At 39.9% G+C, this 23,152-nt stretch overlaps 1 long non-coding RNA gene across 1 annotated transcript; it reads left to right on the top strand.

Annotated features, from left to right (window-relative positions):
• The first annotated feature begins 21,004 nt into the window (after positions 1–21,004).
• On the top strand, positions 21,005–21,495 carry LOC127312851 (uncharacterized). Its single transcript, XR_007858618.1, has 2 exons — positions 21,005–21,144; positions 21,219–21,495. It is a non-coding gene; the product is annotated as an uncharacterized lncRNA (long non-coding RNA).
• Positions 21,496–23,152: the final 1,657 nt, after the last annotated feature.

The following is a 23,152-nucleotide window of genomic DNA, read 5'->3' as shown; positions in this document are numbered from 1 at the left end:
CTTGAAAACTTCCTCCACACCAAACTCGAAACAACTCATTAGAGGGTTAGTGCACAATATAAATTGACATATTCAGAGGTGACACAATCATTCTTAACACTTCTGGACATTGCATAATGCTACTGGACATTAGTGGATCAAAGAAATTCATCCAACATAGCAAAAGAGGCAATGCGAAATAAAAGGCAGAATCTGTCAAAACAGAACAGTTCGTATTTACGAATTTTAAAATGGTAACAGACTTGCTCAAATGAAAATGCTCAAATTGAATGAAAGTTGCGTACATATCTGAGGATCATGCACGTAAATTGGCTTAATTTTCTGAGCTACCTACAGGGAGGTGGACCCAGATTCGTGACAGCAAAGAAATCTGGAACTGCGCAGTAATCCAAATCTAGTACTTACTTTTCTATCAACGGCTTAACTTGGCACAACAAAACACAAAACTAAGATAAGGAGAGGTTGCTACAGTAGTAAACAACTTCCAAGACACAAAATAAAAACAAAGTACTGTAGGTAAAAACATGGGTTGTCTCCCATAAGCGCTTTTCTTTAACGCCTTTCAGCTAGGCGCAGAAAGTGTGTATCAAGTATTATCGAAAGATGGTACATTCTCAGCGGGGTGTGGAGTTTTCTCAACCAGGCATAGTATATTAGATACATAAGTTTTAGCATCCCCCTTTTCATTAGTCTTAGGCGTGCTACTCTCATCAAACAAATTTTCAGGAACAAGCCAAGCATAGTTATTTTCTAGTGCATCATTCATAGCTAAGAGTTTACATGGTATTGGTGCTTTGATCTCCCCACCATCATCAATATTATTGGTGTATCTTATTCTATCCATGTCCATCTTTTCAAGGAGACTAACAAAATTAATATGAGAACCAAGCATATTAAATTTAGCAAAGACCTTTCTAGCTTCTCTTGCTAGACCACCAAATTCTCTAAGAAGGGTTTCTAAAACAAAATCTTTCTTTTCCCCTTCTTCCATATCACCAAGTGTGAGAAACATGTGTTGGATTATAGGATTAAGATTAACAAATTTAGTTTCCAACAGGCGAACTAAATGCGCGGTAGCAATTTCATAAGTAGGCGCAAGGTCTACCAAGTGTCTATCTTCAAAATTTTCAATGGTACTAACATGATTGAAAAATTCTTCTATATTATTTCTCCCAACTATAGACCCACGTCCTACCGGTATGTCTTTTGTGGTAAAATTAAAAGGAAACATGATGAAATAAGTAAAGTAAATGCAAGTAACTAATTTTTTTGTGTTTTCGATATAGCAAACAAGATAGCAAATAAAGTAAAACTAGCAACTAATTTTTTTTGTATTTTGATTTAGTGCAGCAAACAAAGTAGTAAATAAAACTAAGCAAGACAAAAACAAAGTAAAGAGATTGAGAAGTGGAGACTCCCCTTGCAGCGTGTCTTGATCTCCCCGGCAACGGCGCCAGAAATTTGCTTGATGCGTGTGGTTGGCACGTCCGTTGGGAACCCCAAGAGGAAGGTGTGATGCGCACAGCGGCAAGTTTCCTCGATAAGAAACCAAGGTTTAATCGGACCAGTAGGAGTCAAGAAGCACGTTGAAGGTTGATGGCGGCGAGATGTAGTGCGGCGCAACACCAGGGATTCCGGCACCAATGTGGAACCTGCACAACACAACCAAAGTACTTTGCCCCAACGAAACAGTGAGGTTGTCAATCTCACCGGCTTGCTGTAACAAAGAGTTAACCGTATTGTGTGGAAGATAATTGTTTGCAGAAAACAGTAGAACAAGTATTGCAGTAGATTGTATTTCAGTAAAGAGAATTGGACCGGGGTCCACAGTTCACTAGAGGTGTCTCTCCCATAAGACGAACAGCATGTTGGGTGAACAAATTACAGTTGGGCAATTGACAAATAAAGAGGGCATGACCATGCACATACATATCATGATGAGTATAGTGAGATTTAATTGGGCATTACGACAAAGTACATAGACCGCCATCCAACTGCATCTATGCCTAAAAAGTCCACCTTCAGGTTATCATCCGAACCCCTCCGGTATTAAGTTGCAAAGCAACGAGACAATTGCATTAAGTATGGTGCGTAATGTAATCAATAACTACATCCTTAGACATAGCATCAATGTTTTATCCCTAGTGGCAACAGCACAACACAACCTTAGAACTTTCTCACACCGTCCGGTGTCAATGCAGGCATGAACCCACTATCGAGCATAAGTACTCCCTCTTGGAGTTACAAGCATCTACTTGGCCAGAGCATCTACTAGTAACGGAAAGCATGCAAGATCATAAACAACACGTAGATATAACTTTGATAATCAACATAACAAGTATTCTCTATTCATCGGATCCCAACAAACGCAACATATAGAATTACAGATAGATGATCTTGATCATGTTAGGCAGCTCACAAGATCCGACAATGATAGCACAATGGGGAGAAGACAACCATCTAGCTACTGCTATGGACCCATAGTCCAGGGGTAGACTACTCACACATCACACCGGAGGCGACCATGGCGGCGTAGAGTCCTCCGGGAGATGATTCCCCTCTCTCCCAGGTGCCGGAGGCGATCTCCTGGATCCCCCGAGATGGGATCGGCGTTGGCGGCGTCTCTGGAATGTTTTCCGTATCGTGGCTCTCGGTACTGGGGGTTTCGTCACGAAGGCTTTAAGTAGGCGGAAGGGCAAGTCAGGAGGCGGCTCGGGGGGCCCAAACCACAGGCCGGCGCGGCCAGGGGTGGGGCCGCGCCGCCCTAGGGTTTGGCCACCCCGTGGCCCCTCTTCGTTTCGTCTTCGGACTTCTGGAAGCTTCGTGGAAAAATAGGCCCCTGGGCTTTGATTTCGTCCAATTCCGAGAATATTTCCTTACTAGGATTTCTGAAACCAAAAACAGCAGAAAACGACAATCGGCACTTCGGCATCTTGTTAATAGGTTAGTTCCAGAAAATGCACGAATATGACATAAAGTGTGCATAAAACATGTAGATAACATCAATAATGTGGCATGGAACATAAGAAATTATCGATACGTCGGAGACGTATCAATTGGCAAGGATGCAGTAATGCATAATTATGAGATGCAATCGTTCTAAGCATGTCTTAACCCCGATGATTTAGGATTAGTGAGTGGTAATGATTGGTTTAGGGTGTGTTGCACTTTTAGAGTGATTCACATACAAGGTTTTTACTCAGGTGTGATTACTTGGTATTATAAACAGATAGATAATAAAGCATAATACTCAATTGAGCACACAAAGAAGGATAATTGGCATAATGTTAACAAGTAAAGAATAGTGGTCAGTTTTAGTATTATATGACATGGTTAATGATTAATTATCATATACTTTAAAAGAATAAGTTTTGAAGAACATGTGCTTAATAAAGAACAAGTAGGATAATTAGGTTGGTGGGTTCTATGGTTAACTATGGTTCCAATTAGTTTTGGAGTAGATATTAGATGGTTCCAAACAAGGTTGGATTCATCAATACCAGATGGAGTTATGCCTAGGCATCCTAAGTAATTAATTACACATGGGTGCTATTAAGATTGGTTTATCTTGCTAGTGATAGCTGGCTAGGGTTTATAGGTTCTTATAAGCAGGGTTGAAGATGATTCCTTATTTTCTTCAAAAGAATAACTTTTGAAGAACATACTTCTTATATAATAAGAAGTATAACAATTAAGGTTGAGGTTGTCTAGGTTTTGTTATTGGATTCACTAAGTAAGGAATGGTGGTTTCCTAAGTAGGATGTTTAATAATTATCTTACACTAATAGGGTTTAGTGGGCATGGGATATAATGATAATTATTGGGTATAGATGATATTGGAGCTCATCACAATGGTGTGATGCTAGTTAAGGTTAATTAAGGATGAGATCCTTGTGATAGGAACTAGGTTTGATTAAGATGAACACATGGGATGCTGGTTAGTAGTGATAGGGTTCCCATATGTTATGTGGATTTGAACAAGTATTAAGTTGCTAAATATGAATCTATGGTTACTAATGAAGTAACATGATCACATGTTACTTAGGGTTTAGGTTTGGAAACAATTTAGAGTTCATTTGAAGTAGTGGAACTAGGGTTTCTAATTGAATTAGGGTTTTGGTTTTACATATGAAATGATGAATTCCTGTTTTCCTACCATATGGAACTAGGGTTTTCTAATTACCCTATAATTCTTGGATTAATAACTTCATTGTCAAGTTGAAGTTATTAATGAGTTTGAAATAAAAATAATATTGGATTTGACATTTTATTATTTTTAATAAATTTAATAATTAAGGTAATTATTAATTAGGGTTTAAATTCCAATAATAAAGATTTAATAAGTTCCAGATAAAGGAAATTAGTTTTAAAGTTTTCTTTATTTACCTTACTGGTTTTTAGATAATTTGTAAAGTTTTCTTAATTTCTGAATTTTAATTGTATTTTGAATTAAAAGAAAAGGCTTAAATAACAAGTACTAAACAATTGAATTTTTATTAAAAATAAAATTTTCATTTTATATTTTTATTGGATAGAGTTTTCTTTTCTAAGAATTTTAATATCTCATTTATATTTTTCTGACTTAAATTGGATTTTCTAAATTTATTTGAAGTTGCAGTAATTTACTGGATTTAAATTTAAACAGAAAATAACTAGAGTTACACGGACAGGGCACCCACACATTCCCTGACTGGTGGGCCGTGTCCACGCTGGCGGCCACGGTGGCGTCTAGGTGGCCACCCTGTGTGTCACCGGCGACCAGTGACGGCGATCGCCGGCGTTCCCGTGGTCCCGCGAGGGTGTCTTTGGTGCTTCTTTGGAAAGAGGACGCCGAGGCGAGGCTAGTGGTGGCAGCGCCGCCATCTAATGGTCGCCGGAGCTCGCACGCCGGCGAGGCCGAGCGGCAGATATCACGGAGCAACGATGCTACGCATGTTACGGGGCGTAATCGAGTGAACCAAGTACACCACGGAATTCAATAGCTCACCAGGAGTACGTAGCGCTTGACGGCGTGGTCGATGGAGGTCTGGCTCGCCGGATTTCATGGCGCCGGCCGCCGGAGAGCTGAGCTTGGCGACGGCGCTACAGGCTGCCCCTGCTCGATTCCTTTTGCAGGAGGAGCAAGTCGAGCATGGCGGTTCTAACGGTGGTCATGGCGAGGCCTGGGGCTTCCCCAATCGACGGCGACGGTCGACGTCCGGCTCAGGTAGGGTTTCGGATTGGGGGAAATTTAGCAGAGGAGGAAGAAAACCGAGGCTAGGCTCGTCCCGGGGCTTTTATACGGCGTCGGAGGGTGCCTCGTCACGTCGTCGAGGAAGGAGAGGGCGCCAGCGAGCGACTAAGAGGAGCACGCCTTCGTGCTGGCGTCCATGCGCATCGAGAGGATGAGGACGGCTTCCTCTCGTTGATTTTTCAACGAAGAGGTAAGTTGGGCTGGTAAGTGGGCTGCTGGTGGGTTGTGTTGCTGGGCCGCGGCTGGGCTGCACCATGGGCTGCACGGCCAGGTGAGCCAGGTAATGTTTTTCCCTTCTTTTCTTTTTCTGTTTTATTTTCTGTTTTGATTTTCTATTTTGAATTCAGTTTTGAATTTAATTCTGTTTGCAGAAATTTGTAATTACTTTTAACTTGGCAATTACCTTTCAAGCAAAATTCTACTTGAGGCATACTATTTTGATGTTTAATATAATGATAGGTTCAACGTGCACAATATTTCAATTATGTATGTTAATAATTATTATCTTCCATTCTCTTTCTTTTAAAATTCTAAATATTTTTATAGTACTATAGCACTTGATAATAATAGGTGATAAATTGCCTTTGCTTTATCTAGCAAGGATTTGTTAATGGATTATGATCTTAAGGCTTAGCTTCATATTTTTGAAATAGGATTTCAAAGGTGTGATTTCATGTGCCCTATATTTTATAAGTTAAGGAGATGATCTAGTGGCATGATTTCCTATACCTGGATATTCCTAAGGACTTGATCTCCAATTTGAGAATGTTGTCACTTGCCTGTTATCTTATGTGCATAACTATGTGCTAATGAGTGGAAACTTCTACTAGAACTCCTTCCAAGTGTAGTACTTTTATTATAGTTTAGTAACACCTTGAAATACCTAGAGTAGGTACTACTCTCATCATGGTTTGGTCTTGGTTATAAAGATAAGTGATTGATCACCATCATGGGTTTAATCAAATGGTTTAGCACTAGATTTTACTTAAGTTCCATAATTAAGCATAAACTTTAATTAGTGAACAATTCTAGGGTTCTCATCATATTCACCTAATGGCAATTGGTTTGGATCTCAATTAGGGTCTAGGTTTATATTATGATCACCATAGTGATACACATTCTAGGTGTGAGACATGATTACAAGTTGTAGAATTGAGATGACACCATAATGCATGTGCTAGGGTTTAATCTTCCCTAACCATGATAAGGTGGTTGTTTACTTAACATTTTATGTTCTCCTCTAGTTACTATGATATTGAGAATTAGTTTTATCTTCTACCAATTGGCTTCTATTGTTAACCTCAATTTATCATTTAAGTAACTGCATTGGTTATAGTTCTTTTTATAGTTAACTTTGGTCATATGGATATATGGTTTCTCACCATATAAAGTATAGAGTTTTACTCTAAGGTTTTCTTATGTTTCTTAAATGAAGAATATGTGGAATGTAGATATGGTAGAATTCTACTTATGATCACCAATTGAATCACAAGTTAGGGTTGGAATATAAGCCTAGGGTTGTCTACTAGTTACCTCCCTATGATTTCATGTGGTGAATGAGATCTACTTATCCTATTAGGGTTTATTCTCCATACCTCAAGTTCTTAGGGTTTATGATCATCACTTAATTAATAATGATCAAGGTTTGGCTTCCTTAAGTATCTCTTATGATCTAGTTTCTCACTTCCAAGATCAAGTGTTGTCTTGAATAGCAAGGGTGTAGTACTTCTCTTATAATTCCTTAGGTGGACATGGTCATGGTTATCTCATTAGATTTATATCTCAGGAGAATACCTGAGATAATTACTTATGATTCTTCTCAAGGAATGATGATATAATCATCCTGATGATTGGTTAATTATCTCCCTAAGGTTCAAGTGTTGCCTCAACTACTTATGTGTAACTCCATAGCTTGATCCCTCTCATATAATCATAGTTATTCTAGGGTTTATGGTGTACTCCTAATAATTATTTAAGTAGCTAAGCTAAAGATTCAATTGTCTATCTTAGTTGGATTAGTCCTATCCTTATTTCACTAATTCATGGGTATAGTCTTATTCCATTTGATATTAGGTTATCTCAGCACACCAAGGGAAATGGTTTACAACCTAATACTTTAGTTCAATTAGTTATCCTTTATTCTTAAATAGGTAAAGCTTGGATTAGTATGTATGATCTCTCTCATTTGGGGAAGGACTTGAATAATACTCTAGGGTTCCTCTTGAAGATGATGTTGTGATCATATGGATGTTTATATCCAAGGTTTGCCTCAAGGTTTGTCATTGCTTCCTTAAATGAAATAAGACTCTCACCTCTCTAGGTTTGATGCTTAATAATTTGGAATAGAGAAGAATTATATTCCTTAGTTGGATCTCCATGTCTTGTTTCCAATAATGGAGTAAAATGAATACCATGAGATTCATGGTAGGATTATGGATTAATTTAAGACATGGAAAAGGTAAGTCAAGAATGGTTTCTCTATTTTATTGTTACTGGGTTTGTAATTGAATAGATATTCATATGCTATGGCAGGGATTACTATATTATATTCTTTTATAAGATCAAGCAATTGATCATTTAGTAAAGTGTTGTTGTGTTGATTATTAGTTCCATTTGATCTAAACCCCTTAGATCAAATCATCTCTTCCCAAAACAAGGTTTTAACAAAGTCACATTGAGGTTTATAGCGCTTGACTTGATGAGCTACTACAATTCCACCAAGGTCAAGTGAAACTTCAGTTGCTGTGGCTGTTTTACTTTAAAGCGCGAAAATTCCCCAGATTTTCTATGCATGAATGCAATGCACACATCTGTTTCCTCTATTTTTGTAACCCCAGTACCTGGGATATTACATGTGCTAAGTCCTTAATTTTGCAAAAAGATCAAGGCGCTGGGTGCCCATCCCAAACAAAATATAAATATACAAATAAACAAACAATGCTCCGCACATTATGTACTGGAGAGATCCTAAATAATGGTGTGCAATGGAGAACTACATGGGAGCCACTCTTGAGGTCACTATATGAAAAGATGATAGATTGTTCAATGTCATTCGTTGACATAGACATGCATACCTCTCAAAAAAAAATTCAACACTCCTATTGCATTTAAAACAAAAAAACTCTAGCACATGAGTAATCTTGCTTCCCTCTTCGCAAGACCCTTCTTTTACTTTTATGTTGAGTCAGTAAACCTATTTCCCTCTACCTCGAGCAAGCATTTGAGTTGTTGTGATCCAACCATTTATGTGTGTTGATCCATTAAATCCCCTCTTTTATTTTTTCTTGTGTAGCACAATGTGTTTATCTGAATGAATATAACTCTAAACGCTATCTATGATTGTAAAGAGACTGTAATGATTGCGCATATGATTTCTGCAATAAGCTCTGATATAAAGACTTTGCTCGAAAGATAAGTACAATTTGTTAATTGTTCTCTGACCAAGAACAAAAGTTTGACATCACCAATTATGATTTCCTCTATGCACATCTATTTAGTGAGTCCTTACTCATTGCAAGTTGAACTATATAAGAGGAAGTTGTTGTCTATAATGACTTGTGTATTGGTAAGTATGATGCTTCTTGTCCGTATTTTGTTTATCAACACTTCACTCCATAAACCCGTGGTCTGGTTTACTAAGTTTAGTTTCGCTTGGGGAACAAGCGAGGTATAAGCTTGGGGGGAGTTGATACGTCCAATTTGCATCACTATTTTATATCATAATTTACTGTTATTCATTGATATATTTCATATTTAGAGGTAATACTTATGTCATTCCATCTATTTTTGCTTGTTTGATGATTATTGGATAATTAACCGCCGGAGCCAGGATTCTGCTGGAAAAAGGACCGTCAAGACACCATATTTCTAAAGAACAAAAATTCCCAAAAAATATACAGAAAATCCTATTTTGCCAGATGACGGAGGAAGCCGGAAGGGGAGGATGGGACGGGCCAGGAGGGGGCCAGACCACCCCTTGGCGCGGGCTAGGCCTTGGTCGCGCCTAGGCATGGTCTGGGCGCCCATGCCCACCTCTAACATCGCCCCCTCGCATATTTCAACCCCCAAGAAACCCAAGACAGGAGGAGCGACCAAGAGAAATATTCTGCCGCCGCTACGTGGTGGAGTGTAGGGATTCGTAGGATAGAAAACAAAAAAATTCCAACCGCAAGAACGAATAACAAGCCAAGATCTAATCTAGTAGATGGTAGCAACAAGGTGAAGATCAACATACCCTCGAAGATCGCTAAGCGTTAACGATATAAATCTCGTGGTGGATGTAGTCGATCACTTGCCGCTTTCAAAAACGCGTAGAAGATCTTGACGGTGCCACAATCGGCAGCACCTCTGCACTCGGTCACACGTACGATGTTGATGACGACGTCCTTCTCCCCGTTCCAGCGGGTAGCGGATGTTGTAGATCCTCCTCAGAATCCCGCCAGCACGACGGCTTGATGATGGTGGTGGTGGAGATCTCCGGTAGCGCTTCGTCGTAAGCCCCACGGGAAAAAGAGGAGGAGGGAGTAGCTAGGGTTTGGGAGAGGGAGGGCACTTGTGGCGCCGGCTTGGGAGCCCCGTGGTGGTGCGGCTGGATTGGTGTGTTCAGCCCCCTCCCTCTCCTCCTCTATATATAGATGGAAAACCTAGGGTTCCCCAAAAAAAACACTTTGGAGTCCAACTCCCAAACTTACCAAAATTGGAAACCTAGATCGAAAGGGATTTCTCCCTTTCCTTCTTCTATGGCCGGCCAACAAGGTGGAGTCCACCATGGACTCCACCTTCCCACTTGGTGGGTTGGCGAGGGCTGGTGGAGTCCCTCCGGGACTCTACCTGCCATAGTGATTTATTCCGGACGATTCTAGAATCTTCTACGACCTTCCATAAATGCACCGGACCATTCCAAAACTTGGAATGCGACTTCCTATATATGAATCTTATTCTCCAGACCATTCCGGAACTCCTCGTGATGTTCTGGATCTGATCCGAGACTCCGAACAATATCCGAACTCCATTGCATATTCCATATCTTCCTAAAACGACATCGAACATTAAGTGTGTCACCCTACGGTTCGTGAACTATGCATACATGATCGAGACCTTTCTCCGAGCAATAACTAATAGCGGGACCTAGAGATCCATAATAGCTCCCACATATTCAACGATGACTTCGTGATCGAAAGAACCATTTACATACAATACCGATTCTCTTTGTCTCACGATATTTTACTTATCCGAAGTTTGATCGTTGGTATCTCCATACCTAGTTCAACTTTGTTACCGATAAGTACTCTTTACTTGTACCGTGATATGATATCCCTTGTGAGCCAGTCACATGCTTGTAAGGTAATTGGATGAAATTCCACCGAGAGGACCCAGAGTATATTTATCTGTCATTTGGATGGACAAATCCCACTATTGATCCACGTGCTTCAACCTATACTTTCCGAACACTTAAGGCCACCTATATAACTACCCATTTACGAAGTAGTGTTTTATGTCATAAAAGAATCCATCCAGTGTAGGTGATTAACATGATCTCATGGTCGAAGGATTAGGTTACTATGTATATTTAAAGCTTGAAGCACAACGAACTTAATGACTTGATCATATGCTACGCTTACTATTGGTGTATGTACATCACATCATTCACCTAATGATATGATATTATTATTAATAACATCCAATGTTCATGATCAGGAAACCATGATCATCTATTAATCAACAAGCTAGTTTAACAAGAGGCTTACTAGGGACTCCTTTATGTTTACAAAACACACAAATATTAATGTTTCCAGTTATTACAGTTATAGCATGGGATGTAAAAATTTATCATGAACACTAAGATATAACAATAAACACTTTTATTATTGCCTCTTGGGCATATCTCCAACATGGAGAACCAGAGAGAAAGGAAAGCTCTCCGGCAGGCAGGAATCCGCCGGGGAAATTCCCTCTCGGAGGGGGAAACCGTCGCCATCGTCATCGCCATTGAGCTGGACTTCACATCGGGATCATCATAATCATCACCTCCACCACCAGCACCATCATCACCACCGTCTCCATGCCGTCCCGCCGTAACATCTTGGGTTTGATACTTGTCTAGTTCATAGTGGAAACTTTCCCGGTGTTGATTACTCCTTGTAGATGATGCTATTGAGTGAAACCATTGAATTAAGGTTTCTGTACATATTGTTATTCATCATTATATCACCTCTGATTATGATCCATATGATGTCTCATGAGTAGTTCGTTTAGTTCTTGAGGACATGGGAGAAGTCATGATGTTAGTAGTGGAACTATGTTGAGTAATATGCAATGATTTGATATTTAAGTTGTGGTGTTATTTTTCTAGTGGTATCATGTGAACGTCGACTACATGATACTTCACCTTTATGGGCCTAGGGGAATGCATCGTATATTTGGCTACTAATTATGGGGTTGCGGGAGCGACAGAAAACAAACCTCCGTTAGAAAACCGGTGCACGAGGGAGTGTAGGATCTCAAAGTTTAAGGCTGTGATTAGATTTATCATAATTACTTTCTTGTAGTTGCGGATGCTTGCAGGAGGTATAATCACAAGTATGTATTAGTCCAAGTATGTGGTAGTACACTAGCATAGGTTCACCCACACAACACTTACCAAATCATTGGAGATTATTCAGCTATGTGAAGCGAAAGAACTTGACGTAATTCCCGTGTGTCCTTAGGAACGTTTGGTCATCATAAGTAAAACAACCGGCTTGTCCTTTGCTATAGAAAGGATTGGGCCACTCGCTGCAATTATTATTACTGTATTTTATTTACTCGGACTTTATTTATCTGCAATACCAAATACCCCTGCAAATCTGTTTGCTAGTGTTTACAGTGAAACCTCGATCAAAACTGCTCGTCAACATCTTCTGCTCCTCGTTGGGTTCGCCACTCTTATTTATCAAAAGTACTATGATACACCCTCTATACTTGTGGATCATCAATGGACTCTGTATTCTGCCATATATTCCTGATTGAAGTAGCTTTTCTGACTGCTACATGGCCCACGGCTGCTAGCGCAATAAATGTGTTGGGGAGTGACTATACAACGGACGTATTTTTTTCTATTCGTAAACAGACACATATTCAGTTCGATGTCCTTCAAAAAATCCCGCGCGTCACATGCAAAAAAGTCCAAGAAAAAGACAGGGGGAAGTAGCATGGTTATACAAATGGGAAAATCCCAAACATGACAGCAAAAAAAACACCAGTCGGTGCTACAACAAAAAAGCCCAAAGAATGTAAAGCTGCAGTAACAGCCAAGCACGTGTATCCCCACCTTTTCGACCTTCTTCTCCACTTCTCCAGCAAGCAAAAGGACTTCACATGCTCCAACAACTTCAACCACTCCTGCCAATCTGTTCATGCTCCTACCTGAATCTTAGATCGAGAAGCACGTTCAACATCAATGGAGGGAGAAGAGGATCATCCACTTGATAAGAAGAAAGGAAAAGAGATTCACCAAGAAACACAACTACCAAATCGAGATTCAATTCAGTCAGAGGTATGTTCTTGAAATCCCTTACAACTGAAACACAGAAATTCTTTCCAGGTCATATCGCTACCAGCAGTTTCTCAATTGCTCCTACGATTTTTTTGGAAAGTAGATGCACGCCTGCATTAGAAACTATATTTGGTGCACACCTGAACTGCTATTTGCGTTGTTCTCTGAAGTCCACTAAACAATATGCAATCTGTTATGCCATGCAAATTCAGGCCCCAAGAACATAAGGTAAAGCTAGACACAAAAGGAAGTAGGGAATGCTACAACATATGGTAGTGAGCATACAAAAACACCTCAGGCCCCAAGCACATAGGATAAAGATACTAACCATCTTTTTAACACAATTACTGACATACTCATTGGAGACATGGTTAGTTACTAAAAGCTAAGAGTTTGGTGTGCTAAAAAACATAGTATAATAGAAAGATGGCCACCAGGAGGAGTGCACAGTCGTATACAAACAAACTGCGATTTACGTGTTAAACTGCGATCTTAGGGAAATATGAACTACAAATCAACAAAATTTTACTAAGAATCTGAGTGAATAAGAGCTATAAAGAAGCACATCAATAAAGCAACCCAAGATAGAGATACATTGGGGAGGATTGTATCTTATTCTCTTGGTGCCTGATTAGTTTAGCACCTGGAGTAGCCCACATACGGAGAAGAGTGACTTCTACTGTAAGTCAAAGTGTATGATGTCGGGGAATGAGAGTTATTAACATAGAAACTAGACAAAGTACTGATGAATGATAGATACTACAAACAGATGTCATGCCGTGTCTGCGGATAATAGAAAACTGATGTGTTTCAATGTGTGTGGATACCCGAACAGCCCTTGCCAACAAATAAAAAGCTACAGACAAAAAATACTAAAGGCCGAAACTGAATAGGTGTAACACATACCAAAAAAATAATTAACTAAAATACGGTGATCAATTCCATTAGATAGACGTACACGCCGTGCCACATCACATAGAGGGAGACATAATTAGAAAGAGAGAAGCATCAGATAGAGAGGTACCTTCAGGAGGAGTGCAACAGTTGTTGTTTGCGCCTTATTCATGCAGGACGGAGACGGGCGACTACGGCCGTATGTCGGATTGGATCCGGTAAGCGAGGAATACAGGGGGTCCATGAAATGTTCACTTAGATACTGAGACAATGAAAAATGATGATGGATTGACAAACTGAATAATCATGTAGAAACAAACAACTAAACCGAGAAACTGAGAGAATCACGCCGCCGTGTCACATCACATAGAGAGAGACATATTCAGAAAGAGAGAAGCATCAGATAGATAGGTACCTTCAAGAGGAGTGCAGCAGCTGCTGTTTGCGCCTTCTTCATGCAGGACAAAGACGAGTGACTACGGCCGTAGGTCGGAGTGGATCCGGTAAATGAAGAATACATGGAGCCCAGGAATGTAAACTGAGAGACAAAGACAATGAAATATGATGATAAACTGACAAACTGAAAAATCATGTGGTAGCAAGAAACTAAAGCGGAAGAACTTGGAAGAAAGAGAGATTGGAAAACTGAATAACAGAGACTAAGAATCCGAGGAAACAGGAAACAAGACGAAGATGACTGAAACACATGGGGTTGAGGACATATTATTTGAGAAAAACTCAGGAAATAAGAAATAAAATGAGATGCTAAGTCACTAAAAACTGAGAAAATATCGAGATAATAAACTGAAAAGGGGAACTGAGGAAAAAAATTGAGGAGCTGAGAGATTGAGAATCTGAAGAAACATGAAACAAAACGAAGATGACTGCACATGGAGCTGAGGACATATTATTTAAGAAAAACTCAGGGAGTAAGAAATAAAATGAGATGCTAAGTCACTAAAAACTGAGAACTATCGACATAAGAGACTGAAAAAAGGAACTGAGGAAAAAAAAAGAGGAGACGAGAGACCGAGAATCCGAGGAAACAGGAAACAAAACGAAGATGACTGAAACACATGGAGTTGAGGACATATTATTTAAAAACCTCAGGGAATAATAAATAAAATGAGATACTAAGTCACTAAAAACTGATAAACTATAGATATAAGAAACTAAAAAAGGGAATTGAGGAAAAAAAATTGATGAGCTGAGAAAGTGAAAACAGACTGATATATTTAATTTCTGCGACAATCATACTGATGAAATATTTAATTTATGCAGGTAAGCAATGTTGGTAGCCCGATGACAAACGTCGATTATCAATTCAACGAATCAATGTTCTTACAGGTGCATAATTTTAAGATGGAAAAAGAATCAGAAATTATTCATATTGTTTGCTTTATTAAAATTTAAAAGGGACTTTTATATATTGCATAACACATCTTAACACTTTTTCCAGGGAGATTTCTCATACATGGCTTTACTAAATGAAGATATAGACATGAACTACTCATCATCAAAAACACATATATAGGTACAAAAAATATACAAAAAAATATTATCTATTTAAATCATATAGACAAAATAAAATGATGCCATGGACACTGCATTTTTTTAACTCAATATTTTACTGCAGGTAAAAACAATCTTTGATGCTCAAGGACAATCTGGGAGCTCATCATATCCTCAAATGCAAAACACTGCACACGATGATGAAAATGTAGATAATCCATGGAACTCAAGTTTGTTTGATGGCATGCAACTTGATAAGGTAAAAACAAAATGTTCAGAGTCATCTCTAGTGCCATACTACTGCAACATAAAAACAATGACTATATAATTTCTTGCTAGGTTGTGGATGAAGATGAGCAACAAGAAGGGGAAAGTGATCAAAACTTTGACCATACATGGAATCTGGATGGAAAGAATAGTAACAGATGATGCAAGGAAAAGAGACTCTAAGAGATTAACTAAAAAAAACAGAAGAAGAAAACAAGAACATAAGTGAGGAATATGTGGAGATATTCGTAGCAAATGAAGAACATGGGCAGAGCAAAACAACGAGCAAGATACTGAGGCCCGTTCTTCAACATTAACTGCAGATGTAATGCCAGTGGAGGGGATGCAATTTAAATCAAGGGAGGATGCTCAGAATTTCTTAAACATGTATTCTTATGTTGATGTCTTCTCAATAGTTGTGGTGTCAATTTACCGTACAACAAGCAAAAAAAAGGAATAATGAGATCACAAGGGCAAAAAAGGACATGATTGCATTCAAATTCATAAAACTGACACTAATGAAAAATAGTAGGCAAAAAACCTTAGAAAAGATAACAGATTCACAGCAGGACTTCGCAAAGTCCTCTTGAGAGATTTGATAGCCTATAATACAAACAATAAACATCACCAAAAATACAAAATAACTACGAGCAATTACCACAGATAGTAAAAACTGAACTAAAGATGCAGCTAAACAACCTCTTTGCGAAAGAACTCGAGCAATGCATCATCCAAAGGCCCTTTCCTCCCCGGCCTCACATTTTCCTTTTGAAAAAGAAAGGATATTATAATGACTGAACAGACATGCATATATAACCTCAAAACAAAGAAAACATGCAAAAAAATGGAACGTAAAGAAAAGCACGATACGTACTTCATCACTAGATGATAAGCTATTTCCAAAGCTATCCACATATGACAAACCAAACTGGCAAAGTCAGCATCACAATCTGGTGAACCCACAGATTTTGAATTACCTGTGGATAAGTCATCACCAAATCTTCTTCCAGTACGAACACTACACAGAAAAATAGAGCAACAAACTGAATCAGCTGTATTTCGAAAAAAATATGAGTAACAAAAAAAATCTAAGAATAGTTAAGCCCAAACTGAATCAGAAGAGTCAGATAGAAGGTCTCACATAAAGCTCTTTCACAATAATCCCTCTCGTATGATACACTAAGTAGCACACAAAAACCTTTACAAAACTCAACAAGTAATACCACACATAATACATGATGTGAAGTGCAGCAAAAGGCAAATAATCTATCAAATATGTAAAGTGAACATCTAACTAAACACTCCAATCAAACCTCAAAATCATTAACTGTAACACATCTAATAACATGACACAATCTATATAGAATGAAGGGGAAACCAACTGCTACACATAAACATATCAGACCATACTTAGCTTATTATCGTCCACACAATAATGTCATGACACAATATGTACCCATCAGACAAATGCTTACCCAGCTAAATTTAACCACTAAATAGGCATCAGACCATGCTTAGCTTATTATCTTCTACTCAAAAGACAAAATTGCTAATCAACCAGCTGTAGTCAAAGATGCAGAGAGAGACAATGCTCGTCCCAAACACGGGGGCCATGTCTCGTGGGGAGAGCTCCCGGCTGCAGCTCTTAAGGACTAGGAATAGAAGAAAAGACAACATAGGATGCAATGCAGGACTAGCCAAGTAGAAGCCAAACAGGTGGACGAACAGACAACGGACGAACACGAGCGTGCATGCGCACCGCACACAAGTACCAAGGCGGGCACATGCAAGACATCATGTGAGTTGTGACAGGACAGGGAGCCCATTTAGACCGACAACCTCTTAATACAGAATCTAAAGTGAATTCAGGCTATTATGCATCAATATGATCAACTTTAGGTAGTAAAGTGAACCTCTGATGAGGATAATTGGTAAAACAAAATTCAAGTGCCTACTATGCTTGAAGCACTGACCAATTCATAACTTACAAGTACTTCCTCCATTACAAATTAATTGACCGAGATTTGTACTTAACCACCAAAAAAAGAAAATTTGTCAAGGATACTGAAAAGAGCACAACTGTCAACCACCAAATCAACACCATAACACTGCAGATGAACTTCAGACAGCTTCCCACAACTTGTCAAACTGCATCTCTCTCTCTACAAACACCAAAATCTGACAGTTCATCGTGGAAACAAAAAAATGAGCAGGCCTGGCTACCTCCAATCAACGCCACAAAACTTCAAATAAATTTCAGAGCACTGACCAAAATATCCAACCTACATAGCGCCCCAAAAACACAAATCCTTCTCATAGAGCACACATAGAGCACTGAGGCACCAAAATCATCCTAGACTCATAGAGCACTACAATTCCTGGCTCACCACAAAAATCTCTCTTTTGCATCTCCTAAAACGAGATCCACAACAGCAAACGCATCACAAGTAAAAGACAGAGAAAATTACCCATCTCGTCGCCCGCGAACTTGCCTTGCGCGCTCGAGGGTAACCGACCTCTTCCCAGATGCACGGCGAAGAGCACGAGTAGCATCCTTCCCTGCCTCCGCTGGCGGCGACTGCGGCATCAACCCAGCCCGAGACGACGGTCGAGCGTCACGATGAGTCCCCGCATGACCTGCCCCAACCTCAGTCGGGCGAGGAGGACACGCCGTCCACGCGCCACACGCCCCATCAACAACTGGTCGAGGAGGATGCGGTGAAGCCACGCCACTCTTCGCCATGGATCCACCTCGGCAACAGCAAAGCGAGGATAGAGGGTCGAGGGAGGAGAAGCGTATGGGGGCGAGAAGAAACGAGAGAAGAACATGCGGTGGGAGGAGACTCAATTCAGGCAGGATTTCAGTTACCCAAAGGAGTCTTGAATAGATTGGATTACTTCCGATCAAGATTCTTTTGCCAAGGGGATAGTGATAAGAAAAAATACCGGTTGAAAAAATTGAGTGTCGTATGTCGTCCAAAAGATCAAGGTGGACTTGGCGTCCATGATCTGTAAGTCAAAAACAGGGCCTTGCTAGGAAAATGACTGGCCAGGTTATTGACGGAGGATGGTGTATGGCAACAGTTACTGCGGAAAAAGTATGAAGGCTCAAAGGCGATCTCCCAGGTTATTTGAAACCGGGTGACTCGCACTTCTGGGCTGGCATCATGGCAACAAACAAGCACTTTTTCCATTTGTTTCCTTCTCCATTAGGAATGGGGCGGAGATACGGTTTTGGGAGGATCGATGGTTGGGAACTACCACTCTTTGTGAACAGTATCCGGCCTTGTACAAAGGGGACACCTTGCAGAAGGTGATGGAATCTCCCCCCCCCCCCCCCCCCCCTTCAGTAACGTTCAGACGTGATCTTATTGGCCCCCAATTAGCTTCTTGGAACGAACTGCTTCTACGGTTAGATTCAATACATTAGGCTCCGGGGTCCGATGAATTACGATGGAGTCTTACCAAGAATGATGTATTCTCGGTAGGCTCTATGTACAAAGCCTTTTGCATTCCTACTCAACCGGTTCTAAATAGCAAATCCATCTGAAAGATGAAGATACCTCTGAAAACAAAGGTATTTTCATGGTATCTTCGTAGAGGAGTGATTCTTACTAAAGATAACCTTGCAAAACGCAAATGGCAGGGTTGTAAGAAATGTGTGTTCTGTCATGAAGATGAGACAATAAAACACCTTTTCTTCACTTGTCGGGTTGCTAGATCTACATGGTCAATCATTCGGATAGGTTCTACCATGTACCCACCCCGTAGTATTGCTAATATTTCTGGTAATTGGCTAAATGAGGTGGATTCCATGTATAAGACGATTATCCGGGTGGGAGCGATTGCAGTTGTATGGTCGCTTTGGTTGTGTAGAAATGATAAGGTTTTTAATGATAAAAATTCTTCTATTGCACCGCTATGCTCCATTCATGGTCGCCGCTTCAACGCTTCGAGAACCGAGACCTATTTATGGAGGTGTCTACACGGTTGGAGAATACGGCTAAGGAGTTTATTTTCCAACATGGGTGGCTGCATAGCCGTAGGATAGAAGCCAATAAAGCTGGAGATTAGTTGGCTCTTTCCTTTTGTTTTTCTTTATCGGATTTTTTCTGTTTGGATGTTGGATCCTTAAACAGCTGTGTGCATCTTAGCTATTCGGAGGCTGAGTGTAATGCTTGAAACATTGAGTAATAAAATGTCCTTTATCAGGAAAAAATCCAGATAGGATAATTAAGAAATAAAAAGTGAAACGGTAAACTCCCAACGGGAACAACCGCGCGCGACCAAAAGGAAAAGAATAGCTGCGCTGCTGCGCTGCGCTAAGATTCACACACGAAATCGTATGGTCGAAAAACTGTATGTTTGCCAATTGATAAACAGCTAGCTGTTTGTTAGGAAAAATGATGTGTTGAATCGGTTTTTTCCAGCGGTGTAGACTATTTGCAGTCTCCACAGTCCGTTCATGCTCTGGCTCATTGGTCCATCTCACCCATCGCTACAACAAAACAACTAGTTACCCATCGCTACAACAAACAACTAGTTTGAAAAACGTTGTTAACCTCCAGTTCCACCATATGCTAGCACACTATACACGGACTTCTGTACTCAATTTTTTGCAGGTACGTATCTGGAAGGAAATGACGTTAGACATGGATCCCTGTGTGATTTTTGACGCTGCAGCTATCAGGAGTAGCTAAGCTCGGGAGCTAAAAAACCAACTCTCTAATAAATGAAATATTAGTTTGTCTCATTTTTTTTCTAGAATGTAGACTAAATTAGAATGGAGGAAGTATTTTTACAGTTAGGGCCCGGAGTTTGCCAGCTCGGTCATACTCTGTAGTATTGTTGTAGCAGTAATCACAACCGAAGTAGTATTAGAGATAGATTTCATCGTGGATTAGTGGACGAGCTGCCCTTTCTAAACCTTGTTTTAAATAGGAATTTACATGACAAAACAAATAGTGAAAACAAATCTATAAATCTTATTTTGGTTATATAATTATTAGGTAATATTAGGAATCTCATAAATGTCAATTGAAACATAATAATCATCCACCATAGTGGCCAATTGCTTAGGCTGGTCATAGTGCATAGTATCATATTGTAGTATTATGATACGATACTTGTGTATGATACTATCATTATAGTGGGTGGTATTATAGAGTAGTATCATAATCTTCTAAATTTATTATTTTGTAGAATCCCAATACGAAATGTGTGTACAAGATCTATTTAGCATTAGCTTTTCTTGTAACGTGCGCTATGATACAGTATCCACCTATGTTACTCTAATCTTATCTGTCCTCATTAATTAGATGCCACGTCAGCATTTTTTGTGGGCCTAAGATGCATGATACTACCTAAAATACTAGCACTATGGCTAGTCTTATATTTAGCCACTAAACAAATTAATTATTGACATAAAGGAAAACTTTATTATCATTAAATGTTTGCCAACGTAACAAAATACACGTATCAAATTCTTATCCATCACATACATGCCTAACATTATAAATAGACACGCCTACTGACTAACGCATCTCATGCCTTCTACTCCTCAACTTATCAATCCAACTCTTGCCAACAAAAGCAAACTCTTGCCTGCTATATCGGAAGTTTTCAATCCAAGCATTCGTCATGGCATGCAAGATGTCCATAATAGTTGTGTTTGTGGTCATTTTAGTAGCCATGTCATGTTACGGTGAGTAAACAAGATAGCTCGGTAACTGTACCAAAACCATTCTATCTTCTAATGGATTTTTTTGGTTAATCTAGGTATTAAAGCCGACACCGCCAAGTGTAAGATTTACTGGGCAAACCTTCCTGGTCCTTGTGAAGATGAAAAATGTACGAACTTTTGCATACAAAAAAAGTATCAAGACGGTACATGTGGTTTTAGTGGTCCTCAACTAGATATTACTTGCTTCTGCTACAACTGTGTGGATAAGACGTCGGTACAACCACAGCTTGGGGAGCCATATAGAGCTTGAATATGCAAATATGATGGACACTCCACCTGTGAAAGAATAGTGCTCTTAGTTGGTCGCATTTATTTGTTTCAAAATAAATTGGTCATGATTAATAAGGAGATTCATCAGAGCTAGTATATATGATTGCATAATTTTTTTTGTCTATGCAACTTAAAAGTCAAGTTCACGAATGATCGCAAAATGCCATCCTTGTCTAGTCTACACCAGGGCATTCCTCGGGCCAGGCCAGGTTTCGTGCTAGACCCGAAAAAGCCCGAACCTAAATTCTCAGGCCCGAGCCCGGCCCGGCCTGACCTTCGGGCTTACAAATCAGGCCCGAACCCGGCCCAAACACAGGAAAGTCCGGCCCGGCCCGACAAGCCCGACCCGACGTCCGGGCTCAGAAATCAGGCCCGAACCCAGCCCGACCCGGCCCGGGATTTTCGGGCCGGATCGGGCCAGGCCGTCCGGGCCGGGCTGCCCTTGCCCAGCTGTAGTCTAGAACTATCTCATTTTGTCCCTCCTTAACCTAATTTCTTTGATTGTCCCTCCGCCGCAACTTCAACAAATTCTTCCATGGCCTTTTCCCGGCACTTGTGGCAATAGATATAGGAAAATTTGCAGCGAGTTGGTATGTGGATTTTGAGCTTTCTACATGTCAGATTATTTTAATACAAACCAACACTATAGACTTGGGTCAAAACTGTCTTTGGTAGCTCTATCACCACGAATTTGTCGCTGATGTGAAGGGAGCGTCAGCAACAGAGTATTTTTCCATTTCCTACGTGACCCCCCATTAGTAACGAAGAGCTACCAAGCTCCATTAAATTACTCATAGTGGGAGTAATGTACTCCCTCCATCTCAAAGAATATGGCGTAATATTTTTTTCAAAATTTTCTCGAAGCTTAAGGCAGGGGATGTGTTTTGCACCGTTTCTCCCTAAACTGCCCTCACAACCGTTTTAATCGATCCTTAAAATCAGGAAAGGAAGCGGTAATCGCGGGACTTCCATTGGATATATATGCGCATGGGGGGAAAGCATTAGAAAATCGGGAGATTAGCAATTAATGGGCGCTGCAATTGGACCATGCAAGGAGCGCATGGATCTTTTGACATAACCCATGAGTCATGCATATTAATCAAGAGGAAAGAAATTAGGGAGCATCCGTTTTATTAGGGGTAGGTTTGGAAACTTGTGTCGCTGCTATTTCTCCTTAATCGTTGTGTAGATTAATTTATGCCCTATTCCTGGGACGGAGGGAGTAGGTACTAACATCACATATTCTAAGACATTTTGGTGACATGGCATCACAAAAAATGAAAAAAAAGACTAAGGTGATAACTAGCTATTTTCTCATAACATCACACTTTCCAAGATAAGATAAGTCTACAACCTAATAAATATAACCTTGCATGATACCATAAATATGTTAGTATTACCCACTATAGATGTAGTAATATATAATAGTAACATGCACATGTTACTACTCTATGTTACTCACACTATGACTAGTGTTACGGACATGTAGGGCACTAGGGCCTATCGATAACGGAGAAGTCCAGATCAACACGTGTCTTATGTATCAACAATAGTTACCGATTTACGCTGATTGCAATGAGTAAAGAATAAAATTAGGTAGACACTCGTTCTCACACGGCGGGCCTATTGCGACGCATTTGTCGACATTTAGATCGGGTTGTAGCGAGTTCTTTTTTTATTTTACCTAGGTTGTAACATG

The sequence above is a fragment of the Lolium perenne genome, chromosome 7 (genome assembly GCF_019359855.2).
Source record: "Lolium perenne isolate Kyuss_39 chromosome 7, Kyuss_2.0, whole genome shotgun sequence".
In the NCBI taxonomy this organism is placed as follows: domain Eukaryota; kingdom Viridiplantae; phylum Streptophyta; class Magnoliopsida; order Poales; family Poaceae; genus Lolium; species Lolium perenne.
Note: the sequence above shows the minus strand (reverse complement) of the source record. Positions and strands in the feature narration are given on the sequence as shown.